This window comes from Aedes albopictus, chromosome 2, assembly GCF_035046485.1.
Source record: "Aedes albopictus strain Foshan chromosome 2, AalbF5, whole genome shotgun sequence".
NCBI classification, from domain to species: Eukaryota; Metazoa; Arthropoda; class Insecta; order Diptera; family Culicidae; genus Aedes; species Aedes albopictus.
Window position 1 is genome coordinate 459,529,261 of NC_085137.1, and position 24,111 is coordinate 459,553,371.

Consider the following 24,111-nt stretch of genomic DNA (forward strand, 5'->3'; position numbering starts at 1 on the left):
ATAATTGTTTTGGGGGAAATTTCAGGAACAACAAAGGGGGAAGGGGGAGAGGTGAAGAGAGGGGGGGGTGAATGGACTGGTTTGTAATTTCAACTTAGTATTTGGGTTGTTCTAAACGGGCATGACGAGTTAAATCAAACCAAAGTTTTTTCAAAACAAACTGTAAGTGGCAGTTGAGAACAACAAACAAAACGTTTGTTTTTAGATTGTCAAAATAAAACAACCGACGGAATGGTATTTTCAAACGGATGTTTGTAAAATTTAACGGTTGGATTGGTTGGATAAACAACCCAAAATATTGGTTAAAAACAACTGCCCAAGGTACTAAAATCAAACCAATATTTTGTTTGTGCCCAATTCAACATAAAAATCCGATTAAATCAAATTAAAATTTGTTTGTGTTTACTAATTATTTTTCTCCGTGTTGCCGTTCCGCCTTTGCTTGAAATAATTTGAATGCCGCCAATGTCTCGCTTTTTGCCTTCAGGGAATACGGCCACTTTCTTGCTAGCGTCGTCCACAAACGTGATAAAATATCGGCTGCCGCCGTATTTCCGAGCTTGCTTACTCATCGAACCGCCTTGGAAATCTACACCGTCCGTCACGTCCTGGAGTTGCTTCGAACTTGTTTCATTTAGATGTGCCATCCTTCTATGCCAAAGCCGGATACCGTTTGCCAGAAAAGTTCGCTCCGGCTGGTTCACTCGGTACAGGCCGCCTTCTTCGCTTGCAGAAACAAGTTCACATCCTCGTTCAAAACTTCGCATTTATCCACTGTAAAGACCATGGTATGCCCACGCGTGCGATCGCACTTACGGACAACAGGTTAGTTGCCAAATACGGTATCTTCAGTACACCATGGGCATCAATCGTACCTTCCGGAATCTGCATCGCAACCTACCTTTCGCCAACGCCTTCATGCTTCCGTTATTCGCAGTCCCAACGGCATGTTTCATCGGTGTTTCTTCAGTGTACTTCTGATTCGGCCTGGCCATATGACACGTCGCTCCCGAGTCAAAATACCACGCTCCAGCTTGAACATCGCCAATCGCAAAAATGCTGCACAATCCGTTCGATTTCGGTTTCGCTCTAGTTGAAAATTTAATTTCTCCGGACACTTGGCTGCGAAATGACCAGCCTTTCCGCAATTGAAGCACGTCTTCTCAGGTTTCTTCTTCCCCTGCGTCTTCAACTTGCTTGGATTTGCGTTTCGCGTGTACAACGCTCCATCGTCATTACCAGGCCCCTGGCACGAATGAAATTTATCGTAGCCAACATTTAACTGCCTTATACTCATATTCGTGCAAATTGAAACGAGCGTGCAATCAACAAACGCAGCTTTTGTTTGATGTTGTGAGCCACACACGAAATCACATTCACAATGCGTGTTTGTTGGGTTGCTTTATTCAACTAATCGCATGCTCATCTTACCGTACATTAGTATTAATGCGAGTTTGAAGTGTTTTGTGATCATAAGAGGTGGAAAAAATGATTCCAAAAACTGATCAACAAACCAAAATAAACGTTAAACAAAATATTGTTGATGTTTTCGCATTTGACAGTGGGCGCTATTCATTAGCGCCCAGGACATCCTGTCTACCATGATTCCAATGCATTGATAAAGGCCATGTCAGGGGCCTGGTCATTACCATTTGTAGGCCCTCTTTCGAACTTCACAACTCGCAAGATCTTGGCTTTCACTGCATCTGAGGTTAGGTTGGCTCCCGAGGCTTCCATCCGGTCGTTACTCGAACGCTTCCTGCTTCGCTACGACTTCCGTTTCCGCTGCCGACGCAACCTCCTGTCAAATTTTCATTCATAAAATTGACTCGTATTGTGCGTTCTGCGAATAAACCCTTTTCAAATGTATCGTCTGTCGTCTGATTCCCTAGTCAGCCCAGTGTAAAAAGAATGCGCAGAATGACAAAGTGACAAACCTGACAAACAGTGAAAGAGCGAGCGGCTGTCAAAATATTCTCTCGCATTTTTGTTTGCGCGATGCTCCGATCCTCTCTCGGCTGATCTTCGGCTTTAGTTGCATCGCATCGGCATCGGTTGCATCTGCAGGGCTCGCAGTCGGTCGCGTACATTGGTGTACGATGATATTTTAATGGTCAAAACTTAAATTTTACAAAACGATGAACAATTCAAGCATAACTTTTCAATCTGACGTAACTCGAGAATGTAAACAAATCCGGGTTAACATCTGCATGCATGATTCATAAAGCAAATTGAAGAATCCACATCACTGTTTGACGATTTATTGCTTAATTTGTTTAACTAAGCATATTATTTGAAACGACGTATCTAACTATTTTGATGTTTACAAGTTTACTGAGAGATACACCGTTTTGATATATGAGAAAACCAAACGACGTATCTAGCCAAAATCAAAAGTAACAGATACACCAAACTGGCACCATACAAAATCGACGTATCGGGCATGACGTATCTCGAACCAACCCGGTGTATGTGTATTTTTGTCAAAATTCATTGTGAAAATGATATGGAATGAGTAGGTTTTGTTTCTTACCTAGTGCGTGCAATATCCCTGGTGATGTTAAGCACGAAAGAACTTATGAAAAGTCTTTTTATAAAAAACTATTTTAGTGAAATGGTCGTCAACATTGACCATGAATTTACTCAGATCAGTGAAAAAGTTAGATACGTCGATTTGAAAAATTATGCTTATTAAATAACAAATTTTGCTAATTACATTTCGATGAACGGTTCTCGCATGGTTTTCTCATATAATTTCTAAATTTTAAAAGCTCGCCCGCAAATATTATCATCATAATGTATTTAGGCAAAAGTATCATTAACTTTCGTCAAAAATGTAAATTCTGATAATGTCTCACTGTGCAGCAGCGCCAGTGCCGGTTGCGTGCGTTGCGTTCGTCTTCCCATCTGTCATTTTTCGCGCTTGTTTCGGCGGTACTCGGGATTCTGTTGAACGAACGAACTAGCGTCGCGCGGCTCACGGTTGGATCGGATTCGGATCGACGGCGACACGACAGTTGCTTTCCAGAAACCGTTGAGAAAAGTGCATTCGGAAAATCAACCTCTCCGCGGTGAGGATTGGCGCGCGCGTTTTTATGTTAACAATCCGCTGGGGTCATTTTTTTTATCATTCTTTTGTTGGGGAACTTTCAGTTTCTGAAGAAAACGGACATTTTTGTGCAGTTGTTAAAAACGTGATTTTTCCGTGTTCTATTGCTTTATCATTGTGAAACTGTGCTTTCGTGAGAAAAAGTAAGCATCATTCAAGGTGGGGGAATCGAGGCACCAAGTACACACGCACCCATCGAAGAGAAGCGAAGCGAGTGTAAATGGAGAAGGAAATGCATCAGTTGTTGCAGTGAAACAGTTTTTTTTTTCCTTTTATTTGAGGGAGTGATTGTAAAATTTATTCTTTGCGCGATTTCGGTTTCGATCGACCGAAGCGCGACCGCGCGGGTGTGTTTCTTTTTTCGTGGGTTTCGGCGGTGAAGAAAGTGTTTGCGGCCAGGCCACAACCAGGCTAGTCAACCAAGCGAGAAGCGAAAAGGAAGTTTCATCCACGGACGGAGGAAAAGCTTCCTCAACCAACCAGCAGGGCTGGGGGCGTGCGGTAATGAATATTGATTGAATTAATTACAAATTGGGTTTTTAAATTTTGAAAAATATATTGATTTTTTGATTTTATACGAAAGAGCACCTTTTTCTGAGCCACTATGATTTTTTTCAGGTTTTTAGAACCTTATTTTGGTACCTAAAATCTATTCCAAAGAAATTTTTTGAAATCACCTTTTGACAGCTGGGCAACTGTTTGACAGCTCCGCCCAGTACAAACTGCGACGAGGGGTGATTCGACAAATCGCTCCCATACAAACTTCAAATTGATTTTTAAATAGGTTCCCGGGCTCCAAAATTCATGAAAATTTGGATTTCGGCTCAGTTTGACATGCAGATTCAGAATATCGAATTATCTCAACACCGTTAAAGAAGCCAATTGAATGGAAGAAAAATTTTCGGAAAAGAGAAGGTGCATTTTGGTCGTGCAACAACTATATACGAAAGTTGAAGCAATTCCTGCAATTCGAATAAGCCGGAGGAAAGTGTGTGGTATTGTGTAACTAGGAGAAATAGAGCTTTACGGTGGAGTTACGATTTTTTTGGGTGGATAGTGACAGTGCCAAGAAAAAAAGCGAACTCGGGATTTTACGTTCGTGCATAGCAGCTGGTGGTGCCGCGACAAACAATCAAGTCGAGAGAGTTGTGTCTGTCTATGGTAAGTTACTTTTCGTTCTTGACAATACATGATAAACTTCTTTTTTAATATATCTATGGAGCCCGTCTATTAAATACGTAGAATGAGACGGGAAAGAAGGGGTACGGCTGCCCAAAGTCTGCCGGATACACACAACAAAAACCTGAGAAAGAACTGGAAGAATTTCCAAAGAAATCTCCAGACGAATTCTTAAAGGAATTCTTAGATAAATTTATGGATATTTTTTGTTTAATTCCTGGAAGAATTCCCGTAGGAATTTCTACCGCAATATGCAAAGGTATTCCTGGCAAAGTTTCTAAAGTAAATAATTAAATAGTCAGATGAGTGGTCCCTGTAGAAATCCCAGGCGATGTCGCAGCAGGTAGGGTAACGGTCGAATTTTGGACCCCTAGAGGACATTAGTTTGAATTTAAGTCAAAAACATACATATTCAGAGGGTGTTACACATTATGATGATGCTCGTATGATCGTTAAAGCCTCCACTGTCCGCTAAAAATACCCTCAAGGTCATTTCTGGCTGAAAATTTGACGAAAATAACTTATTTTTGAAGCACCAGTTTTCACTGTTTTGGACACCCCAATATATTTTGGACCCTCTTAAGTATGTATTTTGGACACCCGGTGTTTAAACCCGTTAGAAACTATTTTCTGCCAATCTGCCATTTGAATATGCTGGATCACATCCTAATTACTTGATTGACAAAGGCTGATTAGACGAACTTTGCGAATTTAATGCGCTAGAATGATAAACGTTTTTGTTTACATCTGCAAGTTTCCTCAGCAACGCAATCTCTTTTTGTAAACATGGCACGACACTGACACGGATGACGAGATTGACAAAAATGAATTTCAAGGCAAATAATGCTATTTCTAGTGCGGAAATGATTGCTGCCCGTGCAGAGGAATCTAATTTAGCGAATGATTCTAAAAAAATTTCGCCATCTCTTTATTAAATCTGTGAAATTTGTGAAAATACGACTCAGGGGGTCCAAAATATATGGGGGTCCAAATTATATTGGTTACCCTATTTCTGTAGGAATTCTAGCACAAATAACTGGAAGGATCCTAGTCGAAATTTCAGGATGAATCGCAGCGAGTATCCATGGAAAAACAAAACATCAAGGGGAATTCCTTGAAGAATTATTTGAACATTTTTTGGAAAATTCTTGCAAGTATGCTAAGAAAAATTCCTAAGAAAATTCAAACAGAAATCGCTGAATGAATTTTCAAAAAGAAAAAAAAAAAATTCCTGGTGGAATCACATTAGGTATTCCTGAAGTATGAAATCCTAGAAAGAATTTGCGGAAGAATTACCGGTGAAATACCTGGACGAAACCTTGGCAGAATCTCAGAAGAAAAATTCTGAGGAATCTTTCAATAAACCCCTGGAGAAATCACAAAAGTTTTTCTGGAGGAATCTGAGGAAAAAAATCTACCAAAATGAGAGTAAGTTTTTGCTGGAATCTTCCCAGATAAATCTTAGCAAATACTTCTTGAGCAGAAATAGTTGAAATGTTGTAGCTTTTTTGGAGGAATCTTAGCAAGAATGACTGGAAGAATCGCAGTAGAAAGTTTTATAGGAATGACAGATTGAATCCATGGAAAAGTCTCTGAAATACCTTGGAGAATCCTAAAGAAACCACAGAGAAAATTTCTGGAAAAATCATATCAAGAATTGCTGGAGAAATTGCAGCAGGTGTTTCTAGAGGAATCCTAGCAAACATAAAACCCAGTAGGAATGTATCATAGAAAAATACTTAGAAAAATTTGTGGATGAACTCCTTAAGTTCCAAAATAATTCACAAGAGGCATTTCATAAGGAACACCATCAAAAACTGATATCGAAATTCCCTAGGCAATCCCTGGAGAAATACATATGCAAATCCCCCTGGAAGAATCCCTAGAGAAACCTCTGAATTTCAAAAAGAATCACTGGATAAATTCTTGGTGAAATTCCCTAGGGAGTCCCTGAAGAAATACACATACATTTCAGAGACGAATGCCACAGAGGTAAAATCTCTCTAATAAAAAAAATACACATACAAATTTTTGTGGAAGAATCCCTAGAGAATCCTCTGAATCTCTAGAGGAATCCCTGGAGAAATACTTGGTGAAATTCCCTGGACGCATTCCTGGAGAACGAAACCCTGCCGGATTTCCTGCAGAAATCCCGTAAATAATTTATGTAAAAATCTCTACCGAAGTTTCCGGATTTCCTTTTGCAATCTCCGAAGAAATCCCTAGAAGCATCCCTAGGGGGACTCCCGAATAGATTCAGGTAGTAATTTCTACAAGAACCTTAGAGGAATTCCTATTGAAATTTCTGAAGGATTTCCTGGAGAAATACCACAAGGAAATCCTGAAAGAATCCCTAGAGGAATCCTCGGGAAATCCTTAGAGGTAGTCCTATAGGGAAATCTGTAAAGTAATACTAGAGAAATTGCCAAAGAAGTTTCTGGATTAATTGTTTCAGTAATTTTCGCATAAAAAGCTGAAGTTCTAGAGATTTTTTTTAGAGGGATCTCCAGAAAAAACCTCTAGATGAATCACCGGTTGAATTGTTGGAGGAATCCTAGTAGAAAGAATCCTAAGGAAAACTCCTGAATGAATTCCTAGGTAAATTCCTACAGAAATTTGTGGATACATCCCTAGAAGAGTTCTTGCAGAGATTTCAGAAAAAAAAAGTCCTGCAGGAAAACCAACTAGGATTTCTGGAAGAACCACAGCAGGAGTTTCTGAAGGAATCCCGATAAAATCTGCTGGAGGTTTCACAGAAGGAATGCCTGGAAAAAATCTCAGCTAAATCTCATAACAATTTAGCATTCTCGGATTTACCAGCAGAGAATCCTGGAAGAATCTCAGCTGAAGTTTCTCGAGAAATCGCAGGTAGAATTTCAAGAGCAATCCCACTACGAATTCCAGGTGAGTTCCCAATAAGAATTCGAAGGAAAATTTAGGTGGAATCTTAATACAAAACTTTGGAAATTTTGGAAAAAGAGATCCCGGCAGCTACTCCTGAAGTAATCGCACCAGATAAATCCCAGCAAGTGTTCCTGAAGGAATACTGATGTTGAAACTGAGGAATAATGGAGAAAAACTGATGTGACATACATATCCAATAACAAGCTTTCTTATGTATAATTTCATCAACAGGCATCGTTCGACGTTTGCTCTGTTACAGAGATAACTAAGAATAGGGCCCATATAGCCGATACGGTATGCGCACGGGTATTTAGAGCAAGACTATGCTGATAGCTATGGGTTCGATTCCCAGTTGGTCCAGGAATTCTTCGTAAAGGAAATTTCCTTGACTTCCAGAGTATTCTTCGCAAAATGAAGCGCTCATAGAACATTAACCTTTTCTGAAGACTGTTTTTTTGGGTTTTAATTTTTTTGCTTCTAGAAATTGATGATTTTTATCGTGTAAAACATAACTATTTGCAACGTGCGATATTTTGTCGAAGTATATCTGTCGTTATCAAATCATAAGATGGTAAATTATATTTGAGAAATTGAGTTCCGAAATTTACCAAGGGAACTATTAAGTGAGCAAATGCTTTTACTTTGCTAAAATGCATGTGTCAAACCTTTTACTTGAGCATTTACTTAGGTTGGTATGATAAAACTAAAAGTATGAGCATTTGCTTTTCGAACATCGTAGTCCGTATGAATAAAATTGGGAAACATGAGTAAATGCTTACAAAAGCTTGGGTCACCTACGAACCATGCTACAGTTGAAAGTGAACACATTTACATACATGTTACATAAACGTCGAATTATGATTACTTTATGTTGCTGTTAGTGCAATTACCACCTTAGGGCAGCTTTGATGACCCTCCGAGGCAACAAGTGTTCATTTCTATGAAAAGCGCATGTCCTTAGGCTTACCTATACTGCCGTGAATCGCATATCTGTCCAACTTTTTTTTTTATCTGTATTAACGAGATTTTTAGCCCTAGGCTAGTTCATCTCGGGACCCACGCTTTACTTCCCTTCCGAAGGAAGAACTCACATTTTGTGAGTTTGTCGGGAGTGGGATTCGATCCCAGGTCCTTGGCGTGATAGTCACGGGCTTTAACCATCGCAACAGGTCCGCTCCACTCCTGTCCCATTTGCATAGGAAACCCAGCAAATATGGGACTGATATGCGATTCACGGCAGTATCTATATTGGTATTAAACTTTGTCATTTTCAAAATAAAGTCAATATGTATGGCCATTCACAGTTGTTTTGGGTATAATGTACCCCAAAATATGGGTATCAATGGGAACCCTACGAGGACTTCCAGCAGGAATCCCAGTCGGAAGTCTTGGAGGAATCCCAGTCGGAACTCCTAGAAGAATCCCAAGAGAAAACCCAGGAGAAACTCCTGGAGGACTTCCAGGAAGACTATGTGGAAGAATGCCAGGAGAACCTCCTAGAGGAATCTCATGAGGGACTTCTGATAGAATCCTTGATGGAACTCCTGGAGGAATCCCAGGAGGAACTCTCGGAGGAACTCTCGGAGGAACCCCAGGAGGAACTCCTAGAAGAATCCCAGGAGGCACACTTGTAGATATGTCAGAATGAACTCGTAGATGAATCCCAGAAGGACTTTCTGGAGGAATCCCAGGGACCTCCTGGAAGAATTCCAGAAGCACTTTCTAGAGGAATCCCAGGAAGAACTCCTGAAGAAATTCCAGAATCACAGGAATAACTTTTTGATGGATCTGGAGGAATCCCTGGAACAACTGCTGAAGGAAACCTAGGAACTAATCCTACATAGGAATCCCAAGCACAGCTCTTGGACTGCTTTCCAACTTCTGGAAGAATCCGAACTCCTGGAACTCCTGGAGAAATCCCAGAATCTCAGGAACAACTGTTGGATGGATCTGGAGGAATCCCTGGAACAACTGCTGGATGAAACCTAGGAACTAATCCTTTATAGGAATCCCAAGCACAGCTCTTGGACTGCTTTCCTAGAGGGTCTCGTGGAGTAATTCATAGAAAGTAGTATAATAAATCTCAGGAGGAATCACCAACATAGTATCACGGCCACAGATTGTTCCGGTTTCTCCGTACTATTAGCTGAATCCTCAGCTGCTCATCTTGAATTTTCTGATTTTCATTCACGTGACCCGAAACCCAAAACGAAAACATCAGTTTTGACAAAGTAAATGCTATGTTTGAAATTTTAACTTACTCTGTGTGAAGTGATTTGTCAGTGAATTGCTCAAGTCAGTATACCCTTGAGTAAATACTCATTTTTATTCATATCACTTATTGTGATGCAAAAGATTTGTGTATATTAATGCTTGTATGTTCTTTCATTACACTTCGCTTGACTACCATAAGCGATCCCGCACGTGTTGTTGTATTTATCTTTGTGGACTACAGTATATTCGATACGAGGTGGTCTTGACTGACTTTTTTGAGCGTAACAGTCAAAAAACCCCTAATACGAAATGTCGAACAATAATTGTCTCGATAATTAATAATCGACTCTCTCTTCTTCAAATTAAAGTGACAAGATGCAAGTATTGTTGAACTTTTTGGTCATAAATCGCTAGGTTGCGATGCAATCTAGCGTCTAAGTGTAAAAAAGTTCGATTGAATTTGCATCTTGTCACTTTAATTTGCAGAAGAGAAAGTCGATGAAGAGAACTCTCTCATGTTACTTTCGCCCTTATTTAAACTCAATCTAGAATTTTTGCAGATTGAAGGGACCGATCAAACCATCGAGAGAGATAGAACATCAATATATGGAGAGTCGACTGTAGTATATTGTTCCTGTGTTGGTAATATTGGGGACATTCAACTAGAGTATCAACAAGGCTTTTGTAAGGCAACTTCCATCCTAGTTGCTACCGATATGTTTGAGGAGGTGTTGGAACTCAATCAATATTTTTGGTTATGCTCCTCGTGTAAGTCGCTTATAAAAGGCATGCGTTTCGGAAATACAGCTCGTGCCGTTTATGAAGTAGATGAAGAGCATGACCTCAACTCTCACAACGATATTATGAAATACCTAAAAACCAAAAGAATGGATAAACTTAAGGCCGAAACTCGAACCAACTTCGCGAAGCTGATTAATTCGAGTTCATGTACTCCGAAGTCCTCTAAACGTGTTGGAAATGATCCAAGGCTCACAAGAAATAAGAGACTGTCCATTGATAAGCAGTCACCTTTGCTGCTAGGAACTCACGAACTCTGTCTGGGCAGATTTTTGGTACGGAATACGAAGTTTCTCGCAAGCGATCGTGTATCTCGAAACTTAAAACAGTCGCAAATCAACTGGTGACGGCGTTTTCATCGCTACTAAAAAGATGCTCAAAGTCAAGACATCCATTGGCCGATATTGGTCGAACAACAGTTGTGTAAATCCATTTGATATACTTAGGTTTTAGACCCCAAGTTTTACCAAAGGTTCGTCAGCATTGTCCGAAGGCTATTACAAGAAGCTTTATCAATGCTGTACTTAATGTGAGATGTCCAGGAAAGCATGATATCAAAAATAACTATTGGCGACACTAACCCTGAACTACCTGAAGGGCGCTTTGCATCAGGTCGAAAAAGGTGCTGATGCACATAAAAACTAGCAATGTTAGGTAGTCGTCGGCAAAACCATAAGTAGGAAAACCGCCATTATTCAGTTGCCTCGATAGCGTATCTGCTACGAGACTCTATAAAAGTGACGGTAAGACTTCCCCTTGGGGGCATCCACAAACACTCAATTTCCAAATCGCTGCTAGACGCAATGTCTAGAGAAGACATCGGTTTTTGAGCATTTGGTGAATTCAATTGGAAATCATTGGAGACATACTATGACTCCGTGCGGCTTCCAATATGGAACGTTGTCACCCTCGATACAAGACAACAAACAAGGAGGCTGGTTTTTGAGCGAATGCCTTCTTGATATCGTAATCAACCTTGTGTAAAAGATTTACAATGGACTTACCAGATTGGTAGGCATGTTGGTTCACATGCACAGGCACGTTGGCCACATGAACTTCACGGATGTTATGATCCACAATGCATTCTAAGCATTTCAGAAGAAAAGACGTCAAACTGATAGGTCTGAAACTCTTTGCTTCTTCATACGATGCACGACCCACTTTCGGAATAAACCTCATAGCAATATCCCGCCAAGATTTGGGAATATACCCTGTAGCAAAACTGCAAATAAGCAGTTCTATTTAGTGCCCACTCAATTGATTCTATAGTTACAATACTCCGCGCCGAAGCCAGAGAATCATAACTACGAGAAAAGAAAAGTTCATCCGAAGATGTAATATCCACACATCCAAGGAACGATTTCATTATTTGGCAACGGAATTTTGTTCACTCGGAAATCCTTAGAATTGCAAGGATTTTGTTTAACCGACTGACTTCATTCAAACTGGAAACATTTGTACAAAGGTTTTTCCAGCCGGATCGTTCAGCAGACCGGAGAGCTTTCTAGTAGGCCTCACAAGCCGACCTGAAAGCATCCGAACAAGCCGAACGTCGTCTGTTCCAATTCTTTCTACATTGTTTCCTGAGCTTGGTCAGATTAGAGTTCCACCAAGAGGTTCTTCTTGTGGTCTTCACAGACCGCAGAGGCGCAAAGGGCAAGCTTCTTCAAAAGCTTCCATGATGAAAGTCGCTGTAGTATCAACGGCATCATCTAACTCACTTGAAGTGTCAATAGATGGTGAGTATCCATGAAATTTGACTGCAACCATTTGACTGACCGGGGATTCCTGAAACGCAAAACTTGCGGCTAAAAAAAGATGTGGCGATGGTCGGATAAAGATTCTTCATCTGACACTTGCCAATTGGTCGGCTCGTGACTAATTCTGCTAGAGCAAAGTGTTACGTTTAACACTTCCTCTTTGGCAGATACCATGAAGGTTGGGCGGTTGCCTACGTTAAGTAATTCAAAATCTGTACTACTTAAGTACTCCATCAAACTGGAGCCTCTCAAGTTAATGTCTGAGCTGCCCCAGATGATAAGGTGAGCATTAGCATTACTGTCAACAAACAGCAGAAGGCCTTTTGAAGTACAGTATGCAATGAATTGTTTGAAAGCATCCGTGGAGGATGGTTCATCATGTGATAAATAAATCGAACAATAGACGTATTCCTGTTGAGGTTTTCAACGAATGCATGGATTGTGACAGCACATACATCTCTGGTGGTTAGTTCAGAGATGAGTGTAGCAACTATTGCGTTGTTGACAAGCACACAGGCTCCAGGCATGACACGCGAGTTTGCCATTTCATGTTTACTGAAAGTAGCAAAAACCGGGTTCACAAGGTTTCCTAGATAGAAATTTCCCTTACGAAAGTAAGGTTCTTGTACCAAGGCCACTTGGGCTGTACCATTTTGCATAAGTCTGCAAAGATTGATCGTTGCTGTTCTTTTATGCTGAAGATTGATCTGAGCTATCCTAACCGTAGCCACTACCCAAACTAGGTAAGATTAAACTCTTCGCAACAACAGCACAACAAAGAACAGCAACAATAAAACCAAATCGGTATCGATTGGAAAACGCCAAAGGCGAGGATACACAGAATACACTGTGTAAATCTCATAATGCGAAATCATATAGGTGAAAATTTAAACTAATTAACAACATCTTCATAATCCCGCCCTTATTCAGCCTAAAGTATGAGATTGAAGAAGGGCAGCTGATTGTCTCGGAGAAACATAAGGTCCACCGCGCTATTGCTCCGGTTAGCACAGTAAGGGCAAATACTGTGGAGGGTGCCCTGGTACTCCACAGGCTCCGTTTGCGATTAGGTTTTTATAAGACCCCCCTAACCATTCATTCCTAGGCACGGTAAGCGTAAAGCGGCATAACACCATGAATTAGGGGTCACCTGATTAGTGGATTCCTACCACTGGAACAGGCGGTCCGTAGTGCTATTCTTAGCCAGTTGAGATAACCGCTACCGACTCTACACAGCTATCTAGGCTGAACGAGAAAAGAAGTTAATATTGATGATCAACTTCATACTGGCTCGAACAGCCAAAGAATATCGGTTTACCGAGTTCAAAAATGCTGTATACCAGTGATGTTTGCAGAAATGTTTTAAATGATTCAAGTGAAGGACATTGGTAAAAATCTGTGAACATTTATTTCTTCTCATTCTTCTCGTTCTTCTTAGTATAACGTCCCAACTGGGACATACCCTGCTTCTTAGCTGGATGTTCTATGAGCAATTCCACAGTTAATGGCCGTTCCCGAGTAGGTGGAAAAATCTGATGAATAGCATATTCTGTTATGATTGATTGAATTACTGAAGAGCCAAAACTGATATTGGTTTGATTGATATAAGAGGTAAAAGAACAGAAATAATAGCAAAATCTAATATGGTGAACTACTCAATAATAGCTCGTTAAGATATTACAAGATCAAAATAATAGCAGACAAGATTTGTCACTTTTTTCTAGAAAAAATAAATAAAAAAACGTCAGCATGCAGCATCGAACCTACAACCTTAGGATTCACAGGCGGCAATGCTAGCCTCAACTGTGGCTCACTGTTATAAATATCATGGGAACAAGAGCATGCGGTTCTTCGTTTCAACAGCTCAGAGAGGGGCACATGGTATTTCACTAACATTGAGCCATTTCTATGGGTGTATGTGTTTCATTTCGTGCAGAAGAGCTAAACTTGTTCTTATGTAGAAATTTTCAGCTATTTCGACAAAAACAAAAACTGATACCATATCACTTTGAGCTATTCGTGCGATATTCATAAGATTTTTGAATAACTCATCAAAATCATATCGAGCTATGACAGCAAAAAGTGTTCGATTTGAGATATGATTTAGATATTCTCGTCTACCCGGGTTATTGTTATTATGTACTCTCGGACATGGTTCAACTCTTATCTAGTGATACATCATAACTCCCGGATACATTTTAACCGCTGATGTAACTGCAACAGCAAGCGGAAACATTTCAACAACTCTAGATAAGTTTCCAGCCCGCCTCAGGTCGATTGATTTAGTGATCCTAAAGCGGCACACGGACAATGAATCGGCCTGATGATTTCAGGAGCCCAAGTTTGCTTCCTTGTCCGAAATTCGCTTCTTCTTCGCCAAATAGTGCTGCTGGGTCTGCTAAACTGAAAACTATCAAAACGTGTTGAACTGACCCCCCCCCCGACCGCCATGAAACACTGACATTTCTTCCGGGGGTTTCACAATCCGGGCGGCACGGCAAGTTGATAATAATGGCTGTTGCACGTTTCGCGTCTTATCATCACACTTTCCTCTGGCGAGTCGGCACTCGGCAGACAACAACGGCGCAACACCATGGTGGCCGACGCTGGCTGCGCTGACTGCACTATTGGTTGCAGCATGAGTAATAAACTCGCGAATGAGTCATTAGCCGTGAAGCGCTTCGTCGGGTACTCTTACCGGAATTGAACGAATGCGCTCCTTCCAGGCGGCAGCAGCAGTCAGCAGCGTGTAGATACCATTTTCGGAAAGTTGCCCGTACTTTTACATCTCGCGCGATTAATGGTTACAAGCGTACTATGGTTGCGCCAACCAGTTCACCGGGGTCAGCTCAGCAGCCAATATGCAAAATTTAGTTTCGCTCAGTTGGGTTGCGCGATTATTCGAGAATGGAGTGTGCTCCGGTGCGCGATCGTGGCGAACAACGATGAGGATGCAGTGCGCGAAGTTAGGAGGTGAGTATGGGCATTTTGAAATTTAGCACCTCGGCAAAGCTGAAAGCGCCCAGATTGGATTGTTCCAACTCCATCGCTTATGAACTATTGCCAATATAACATAACCAACCGATTCCTTTTCGGTTTCACTGATGACCTTTTTGGCGATCCGTTTTAACTGTGCTAAGTTAATAAATACAGGCGAGATAATTCGTACCTGCATGCCAATAGGCTCTATCTTTTAGACCCATGGTACAAAACGCCTCCCAATTACGGTTGCTGTTAGGTATCGAGTTAATGCGTTCGACATTGATCGACTGCAGTCAATAGGGCACGCGCTCTTATATGCGTGACTTGGCTAGTTGGGATTTCAAACGAAAAATCTAATGAATGATTGAATGTAAGCCATGATCGACCAATGCGCTAAAAAGCCAGCTGAAACTAATTTCGAATCAAAGGCATGTTTCTAAATTTGAATGCCAGGTGAGTCCAGATAAAACATCTGTCAATTATCCATTGAATGTCAACTTTCTTTGACATAATAGCGATTTGTTTCAGCGGTGTTGAAGGTCCAGTAAATTTGGCTTATCCTGCTACAACAGGCCAGCAGGTATTAAATCATTTCCTTCCGGTTAGGCCTGTGCGCCGACCATATTTTGCTCGGCGGCGGCGTGAGGGCCACTTTTTGCCGGCGGCGGAGGAATTCTAGGGGAACCTTGATGGAGCTGCAGGAGGAATTCCTTAAGAAACTCGGACTAATCACTGTAGGAACTGCTGTATGTCACCCTGAAGGAACTTCTGCAGAAATCTGTGGTGGTTCAAGAATCTCTCTTAGAGAGATCCCTACATAACAATTCTAAAGAAATCCCTTATTGGAATTTTAGAAAAAAAAATCCAGAAGGAATTCCAGGAAGAATCCTCGATGGTGGAATCCCCGAAAAAAATCCAGCAGAAATCCCAAAGGAATTCCAGTAAGAATGCACAAAGAAAATCCCAGCAGATACCCTCAAAAGAATTCCAGCGGGAATATCCGAAAGAATTCGGGAAGGAATCCCCCAAAAGATTTCTAGGAGGAATTATCGAAAATCATGCAGGAAGAACCTCGGAGGAATTCCAGGAGGAAACCTTGAAGAAAGTCTAGGAGGAATCCCCGAAGGAATTTCATGAGGAATCCCGGTAGGATTTCCATAAGAAATCCTCGAAGGAATTCCATGAGGAATACCGAAGAAATTTCAGGCGGATACCTCGAAGGAAGTCTAGGAGGAATCCCCGAAGAAATTCCAAGATGAAGCCCTGTAGGATTCGCTGGAGCAATCTCTGAAGGAATCACAGGTGGAAATCCCGAAGTAATTCCAGGAGAAATCCATGAAGGAAGCCTAGGAGGAATCCTCGGATGAAATTTCAGGAGGAGACCCCGAAAGAATTCCATGAAAAAAATCTCGAAGAAAGTCTAGGAGGACTCCCTGAATCCTCGAAAGAATTCCATGAGGAATCCCTGAAGAAATTCCAGGAGGAATCCGTAAAGGAAGTCCAAAAGGAACTCCCGAAGGAAGCCCAGGAGGAATCCCTAAAGGAAGCCCAAAAGGAATCCCCGGAAAAATTCATGGAGAACACCCGAAGGAATTCCATGGATGAACCCTCGAAGGAAGTCTAGGAGGAATCCCCGAATGAATTTCATGAGGAATTTCATATGGAACCCTCCAAGGAATTCCATGAGGAATCACCGAAAGAATTCCATGAAGAACCCCCAAAAAATTCCAGGAGGAATCCTCGAAGGATGTTCAGGGGGAATCCTCGAAGGAAGTCAAGGAAGAATCCCCGAAGGAATTCCATGAAGAAATCCTCGAAGGAAGTCTAGGAGGAATTCCTGAAGGAATTTCATGAGGAATCCTCGAAGGAACTCCATAAGGAATCCTCGAAAGAATTCCATGAGGAATTCCATGAATCCCCGAAGGAATTCTTTGCGGAATCCCTAGAGAAATTCCTGGAGAAATCCTTAAAGGAAGCCCAGGGGGAATCCCTAAAGGAAGTCCAGGAGGAACTCCCAAAGGAATTTCAGGAGGAATCCCTGAAGAAATTCCAGAAGGAAATCCCAAAGGAAGCCCAGCAGGAATCCCCAGAAAAATCCTGTAGAACACCCCGAAGGAATTCCATGGATGAACCCTCGAAGGAAGACTAGGAGAAATCCTCGAAGGAATTTCATGAGGAATCCCTGAAGAACTCCATGAGGAATCCTCGAAAGAATTCCATGAGGAATCCCCGAATGAATTCCATGAGGAATCCCTGAAAAAAGTCCAGGAGGAATCCTCGAAGGAAGTCCAGGGGGAATCCCTAAAGGGAAGTCCAGGAGGAACTCCCGAAGGAAATCCATGAGTAATCCCCGAAGTAATTTCAGGAGCAATCCCCGAATCAATTTCAGGAGGAATTCCATGAGGATTTCCCGAAGAAAGAATCTCCGAAAGAATTTCAGGAGGAATTCCTTGATAGGGATTCCCCGAAGGAGGAATCTGCGAAGGAATACCACGAGAAATCCGCGGGAGTATTTCAGGGGGAATCCCTGAAGGAATCCCAGGAGCAATTTTCGAAGGAATCACAGAAGAAATCCCTACAGTGATTCCAGGGAGAATCCTCAAAGGAATTTCCGAAGAATTTTCAGGAGCAATCCCCGAGGGATTTTCAAGAGAAAATCCCGAACTATCCTGTAGGAAACCTTGAATGATTTCCAGAGGGAATCTTTTCAGATAGGGGGAAGTATTTCCAAGAAGATTTTCAGGAGGAATCACAGGAAGAATTCCTGGAGAAGGTCCAGAAGGAAATCTTGGAGAAATTTGCGTAGAAACTCCATGATAGTTGCTTCAAGGAAACCTGGAGATATGCCTGATTATAGTCCTAAAGAAATTCTTGAAGGAACTCCTGCAAGAATCTCTGTAGAAATTCCTGAATAAGCTACTGGTGAGATCTCTGATGTAACTCCTGGAGGCATCCGTAAATCATCCTCGAAACCTAGGAAAGAATCCCTGGAAGATTCCCTAAAGGAAGTTCTCGAAGAATCCCCTTAGGAACTCCTGAAGGAATCTTAGAAGGAACTCTTGGACTAATCGTTGAATAAACTTCTGTAGGTATCCCTGAAGAAGCTTCTGGAGGTATCCTTGATTTCTCCTGAAGGAATGCGTGGATCATCCTGTAAGAATCTCTGAAGCAAATCATGGAGAGATCTCTGAAGGAACTCCTGGAGAGGTTTCTGAATGAAATTTTGGAGTAATCCCTGAAGGAATTGAGGAGGGATCTCTGAAGAAGCATCTGCATGAATCCCTGAAACTCCTGGAAGAATCTGCAGGAACTCCTGGACTAACTGCCAAAGACCTGAAGGAACTTCTAAAGTGATTTCTGATGGATCTCCAGGAAGCATCTCTGAATTCTCCTAAAAGAATCACTGAAGTGACTTCTGGAAGAATACCTGAGCGAACTCCTGTTGCAATAGCTGAGAGAACTTCTGAAGGAATCATCCTGAAACTACTAGGGAGATCCCTGAAAGATTTCCTGAAGATACCTAAAGGAATTTCTGGAGCAATCCCAGGAAGAGCGACTGTACTGCAGGAATCTATGAAGGTAAATTCCAGACGGTATCCCAGAAGGGATTCCTGTAGAAAATCGTAATGGAACTCCTGGAGCGATCCCTGAAGGATCTCCTTGGACGATCCTTAATGGAATGTCAGGAGAAAACTTTGATTTGAATTTTAGAAGAATTCCTGAGAAGGGACTTCTGGAGGAATCTCTGAAGGAACTCCTGTATGAATTGCTGAAGGATCTTCAGAAGGAATCCTTAAAAGAACTCCTAGACTAACCACTGAAGGACCTCCTATAGGAATCGCTGAAGGTTCTTCTGGACCAATCACTGATGTGTCCAGGAGGCATCTTTGAATCCTCCTGAAAGAAATTCTGATGGAACCCTTGAGTTATCCCTTAAAGTACTCCAGTCGGAATTCCTGAAAGATGTTTTGAACAAACAAGTCCATGATGGAACTCTGAGAGGCATCCCTGAATCGTCCTGGATCAATCTTTAAAGGAGCTACTGAAGACATCTCTGCAGGAACTCCTGAAGATATCTCTAAAGGGACTTCTAGAGAGATCCTTCATTGGAGTTTAGAAGAATCTCTGAAGGAATCCTGTAGTTCCCACTTCATGAGCGCAGCGTGGTCGTGACCACTTCGCAGGAAACCAACTCCACGGTGAGCGTGTTCATTTTGTAGGCCAGAGTATAACAGAACTCGACCCGATGCGATGTCAATCTGTGTTCTCCAAAGTTCGGCCAACGGACTTCGCTCAGCCCTAGGATCTCAAGCTTCATACGGCATGCCTCATTGGTGCTCATTGGCTAGTTGTGCCAGTTTACCCTGCTGAGCTAGGGTTAATACATTTAAAGTTCCAATTCTTGTGCGTTGTTTCGCGCTAGAAGTCGTTGAATCAGTTCGTAATCTTTCATTGTCGGTTTCTGTAACGGTTTTTAGATTTCGGAAACAGTAGGTTTTTGGCCCAAGGTCCCTTATTCACCGTGATGGGACTGCCACCTTAGGTATATCTTCTGGTCCAGGGGCATTTCATATTCAGCCGCTGGATGCCAGAAAAGCCAGAATAGCTTGACATGTGGAAGCATGACGTAAGAACTTGTGAGGACCAGAGCTATGTTGAACACTTCTCACCATTTTGCAGCCCAAAACTCCCCTCAGGTCCAAACATTCTTCTTTGAAACGAGTGTACTTAAAAGAGAACCTCATGGAAAAAGTTCGTCTAGATCAAAAATAAAACTTTTTAGAATGAAGAGTCCAAACTTGATTTCTCTGTTCTAATTCAGTTCCCCCTAGCTTCGTTTTGCTTTCTCATGTTAAGTTTTTCCGGACATATTTTGGGCAGAAAATTCAAATGAGAAAATTCAAAGAGAACTTTGGGAGAGTTTTCTAAAATGTTTAAAATGTTGAATTTTTTTTTTAAATAAAGTTTGAAGCCGGAATTTTCCCAAACGTTATTATAGAGTTTTTTTCTACGTACATATTTCTGTGGTTTTGGTGCTCGACAACATGGGATGGGTAGAATATGATGCAGAATATTTTTTGTGGATATCCTAGGTCATCCAAACTGTTCTTGAGTTAAGATCCTACGGGTGTAACGGAAACTTCTTTCATTATACAAAGCTACGATTTGTAATCTATCATGTCCAGTAAGTCTTCTGAATGTTCAATAGACAGTATTAGATCAGTCGGGATATCCTAGGTTATTCAAACTGTTCTTGTGTTAAGATCCTAAGGCCTACGCGTGTAACGGTAACTTCTTTCATTATACAAAGCTACGAATTGTAATCTATCGTGTCAAGTAAGTCTTTTGAATGTGCAATAGACAGTATCAGATCAGTCGGGATATCCTAGGTCATCAAAACTGTTCTTGAGTTCAGATCCTGATGTTTACGCGTGTAACGGTAACTTCTTTAACCCTAAAAGGGATACCTTCATGGCCTCAATTTCGTCACCTCGCTGAGTGTGTTCCATCAAAGACGAGCTCTGAAAGGCGCCTGGGGTCCAATGGACCCCAGGTATCCCTTTTATGGTTAATTAAACAAAGATACAATTTGTATTTTATCATGTCCAGTAAGTCTACTGAAAGTTCAATAGACAGTATCAGATCAGTTGGGATATCCTAGGCAGTGGCGATTCCCTAACCTCAACTCTACCTGTTCAACGAATGAAAATTCTTGATTTTTCGCAATAAATTGACGTGTAATTTGTAGAAAAATGACGAGAATAATCGTTTCCGCCCATTTTCAATTTGATTCGGATCCTGAATTCTCCGCAAATGCAACTTTTAGGGTCGTTGAACAGGTAAAAAGTGAGGTTACGAGACGCCACTGATCCTTGGTCATGGTCACTAAATCTTCTGAATGTGTATTTAGTGTAGCAGTTTAAAGTTTACGTTCTAAGTTTTGAATGTGTATTTAGTGTAGCAGGCTAGCATTGCAAGCAGGGCTGAAAATCGTCGCCGTACGACCAAAAAAGTCGACGACGAGAACGAAAACTAGATCGTCATCGTTGCCCGTTCCATATCGGATGACTCATTCAAGCCAGCGAATCGTCGTGAAGGGCTTGCGTCGTGACGAAAACAAAACCTTCATTCGTTTTGTTTCGCTCTTCGTTCAAGTGCGTCTATCCGACGGAGTCAATGTTGCCACCAGCAACACACAAAAAAAAAAGATTTTAATAAAAAAATAATTGCACCTGGAATCCAACAACGAACCTCTTGATTGCCAATCCAGCACTTTTACCAACTGAGCTAGTGAGGTTTCACACCATCGTAAGTGCCGAAACGCCAATAAAAGCTATTCCCAGTTGGCGTTCGCTTGGCCCGTCGTCGCTCATTTTCACGGAACAAAGAGAACGACGAAAAAGTTGGTGGGTGACTATTTATGATTGAGCTTCGTCGTGACGCCCGTAGTCGGCGACGAAAAGGCTAATCGTCATCGTTGTTCATTCGGACGAAGATTGTTTTATTGTTATCTTCACGCAGTGGTGACGAGAAGGACGATTGTCTACCCTGTGCAAGTATAAATATAACGTTGTATACTCCAAGAAGATTAAATGATCACAAATCTATCATGAAGGTTTAAGTGGTTCATGGATCCTATTTCGTTGTGTAATGTTACTATTTAAAACGAAATCACGATATGTTACAATGGTTGTTTTTATCAACTAAGCTTAATAACAGTAAGGATGACCCATAATACCCCAAAAATATATAACAACGCACAATGATTCCTCGAACTACTTTGGTAAATACAGTAGATGTAACACTACTTAACGTACTGGAAAAAGCTATTATCACAAGTGTAGCTATGGTCTCCGAAGTAGTTTGGTTGATCTGGGATATCTCAAAACTGGAATGACTCATGAAATGCCATGGGGATTACAGGTTACAGTTGGATGTGTAATGTTACAGTTCTTTGTGAGAATAACTACTGTTAATGTCATGAGGTAAACTTCAGGACAGTTTGGATGAATCTTAATGTCCCAAAGGTTGATAAACATATGTAGTATAGACTTCAGGTTGGACCAGTAACAACGATTGATTATGCTAAGTTACTCAGTATATCAGGTATGGTTGCTGTTACAAATGTAGACCTGAAATTCTGAACTCCAAGGTAGTTTGGCTAACCTGGAACATTCCTATAGTGTCTCTAAATGATATTTGAGATTTCAAGAGCTTTACGGATCCGATCAGATTATGCAATGCTATTATTCACGGCGAAAACACATAAAAATTTCTTGTGGATTTGAAGAACTTTATTATAGAACAGACGACCCTGAATGTTCCAAAGGTTTAGAATAATATCTAGTAACCTTCAGGAATATTGGTCCAGTAACCGCAGTTGATCATGCAACGTAACTCAGTATAGAAGATATGGCTACTGTTACGAGTGTAGACCTGAAATTCTACACTCCAAGGCAGTTTGGCTGACCTAGAATATCCCTTTAGTGTCTAAATGACATTCGAGATTTCAATAGCTTCACGAATCCCTGCTGATTATACAATGCTATTATTTATGACGAAAACACATAAAGATATTCTTGTAGACTTGAAGGACTTTATTATAGGATAGTTTGGACGACTCTGAATGTCCCAATGGTTCATAATATTATCAAGTATACTTCAGATTGGTCCAGTATCCGCGGTTGACTATGCAAAGTTACTCAGTATAACAGATATGGCTTCTGTTACGAGTGTAGACTTGAAGTTCTGAACTCCAATGTAATTTGGACGACCTGGAATATCTATAAGTGACATTGTAGATTTTAAGAGCTTCGCGGATCCCAGTAGGTTATGGAATGATATTATTAATGGCGAAAACACATAAAATTATTCTAGTAGATTCGAAGGACTTTTCTACAGGACAGCTTGGAACAAGTCGAACATCGTAGAATGTTAAACACCTTTTGATATTCTTGACGAAGGTTAAATGAATACATATGAACGTAACCCATATCCAAATTCAGCTTTCAGGACAACTGGTATGCCAATTATATCATTTCTCCTCCTGGTGTTCAGGATGTTCTAGCAGGTTGTCAGTGAAGTCTCAAATGTAAATATTTGCATTTTTTCCTTATTAGAGGACTCAATTTGCAACAACTTTGTCGAAGACAGTATTCTATTTTATTGAATGTTTGAATGTATACAGCCGTTTCTATGTTGGGTTGGGGTCATATATGACCCCTTCGACTCCAAAAGGTTAAATTAGTGTATCCATTCACGAATCCATATGTCGGTGCTGATATCGATCCAAATTTGATTTGCACCTTCCACGACAGCGACCATCCTAACGATTACTGAAGGCAAGACTAGGGATCTGTGCTGAGGGCAGACGTCGGTATTGTTATTACGGCACGCAAACGAGAATTAAAGGGCGGCTTTTACTGTTATAAGCCTGTTTCAGAACCGGTGATGTGTAACTATTCCGCTTCCTGCTTACTTTTTTGCGCTTTCTACCTGCCCACGCAAACAAACGCACACTCCGAACACGTGTGCTTTGCTTATCAACCACGAGCGGCGGGCCTCGGTCTGGGATTGGGTCTGGTTTTTTTTCGAGATCCGTGGAAAACACGAAACGAGAAGGCATTATCGGAATGCACCTTTGCCGGTTTGTTTACTCGTATTCTTCGTTCGGCTTTCTTTACGACCACCACCGACCGTCAATGAAGTAGCAATGCAAACAAAAACTCGAAAGCATCCATCGACGTCAGTTGTGCGTCGGTCGTCGGGTAGCAGTGACCTTGGTATGGTATCCAGTTTCACCTTGTTTGTTGGATGGACGATGTGTTTGGAGGGATTCCACGCGCAGGTAGAGCGAGAGAGAGAGTAGTAAGAGATCGTTGCATTTAGATTTACCCACTGACGACGACCCAAATGAAAGGTTGTAAACGGTGAACGGGAAGGCGACTTTTGCAACGTTCACCCAACTCTACCAGGTACTACGAACCGTAAATCATACAAATGATGGCAAATTTGCGTGTTTTGCCCGAAGATTTGCGCTATAGCACGGGAACCCGGTGCTACCCGGTCAGGTATATGACAGTAGTGTCGTGACATCGAGGAATTAGTTTTCAGCTATTTACGGAATGGATCATCCGGAAAGGTCCGCAGGCTAATAAGCGGATC

The 24,111-nt window shown here is 41.4% G+C and overlaps 1 protein-coding gene across 5 annotated transcripts in view; it reads left to right on the forward strand.

Moving 5' to 3' along the window:
- Positions 1 to 3,005: 3,005 nt before the first annotated feature.
- LOC109418893 (uncharacterized) overlaps positions 3,006 to 24,111 on the forward strand; it is a 270,718-nt gene continuing 249,612 nt past the window's right edge. The window contains exons 1-2 of one of the 5 annotated variants that reach the window (XM_062853948.1): positions 3,006 to 3,610; positions 3,894 to 4,270. The gene's annotated coding sequence lies outside the window, so the exon portion shown is untranslated. Of the gene's footprint in view, positions 4,271 to 24,111 lie in introns of all 5 variants that reach the window. The other 4 variants (XM_062853949.1, XM_062853950.1, XM_062853951.1 and 1 more) reach the window with 4 other exon arrangements.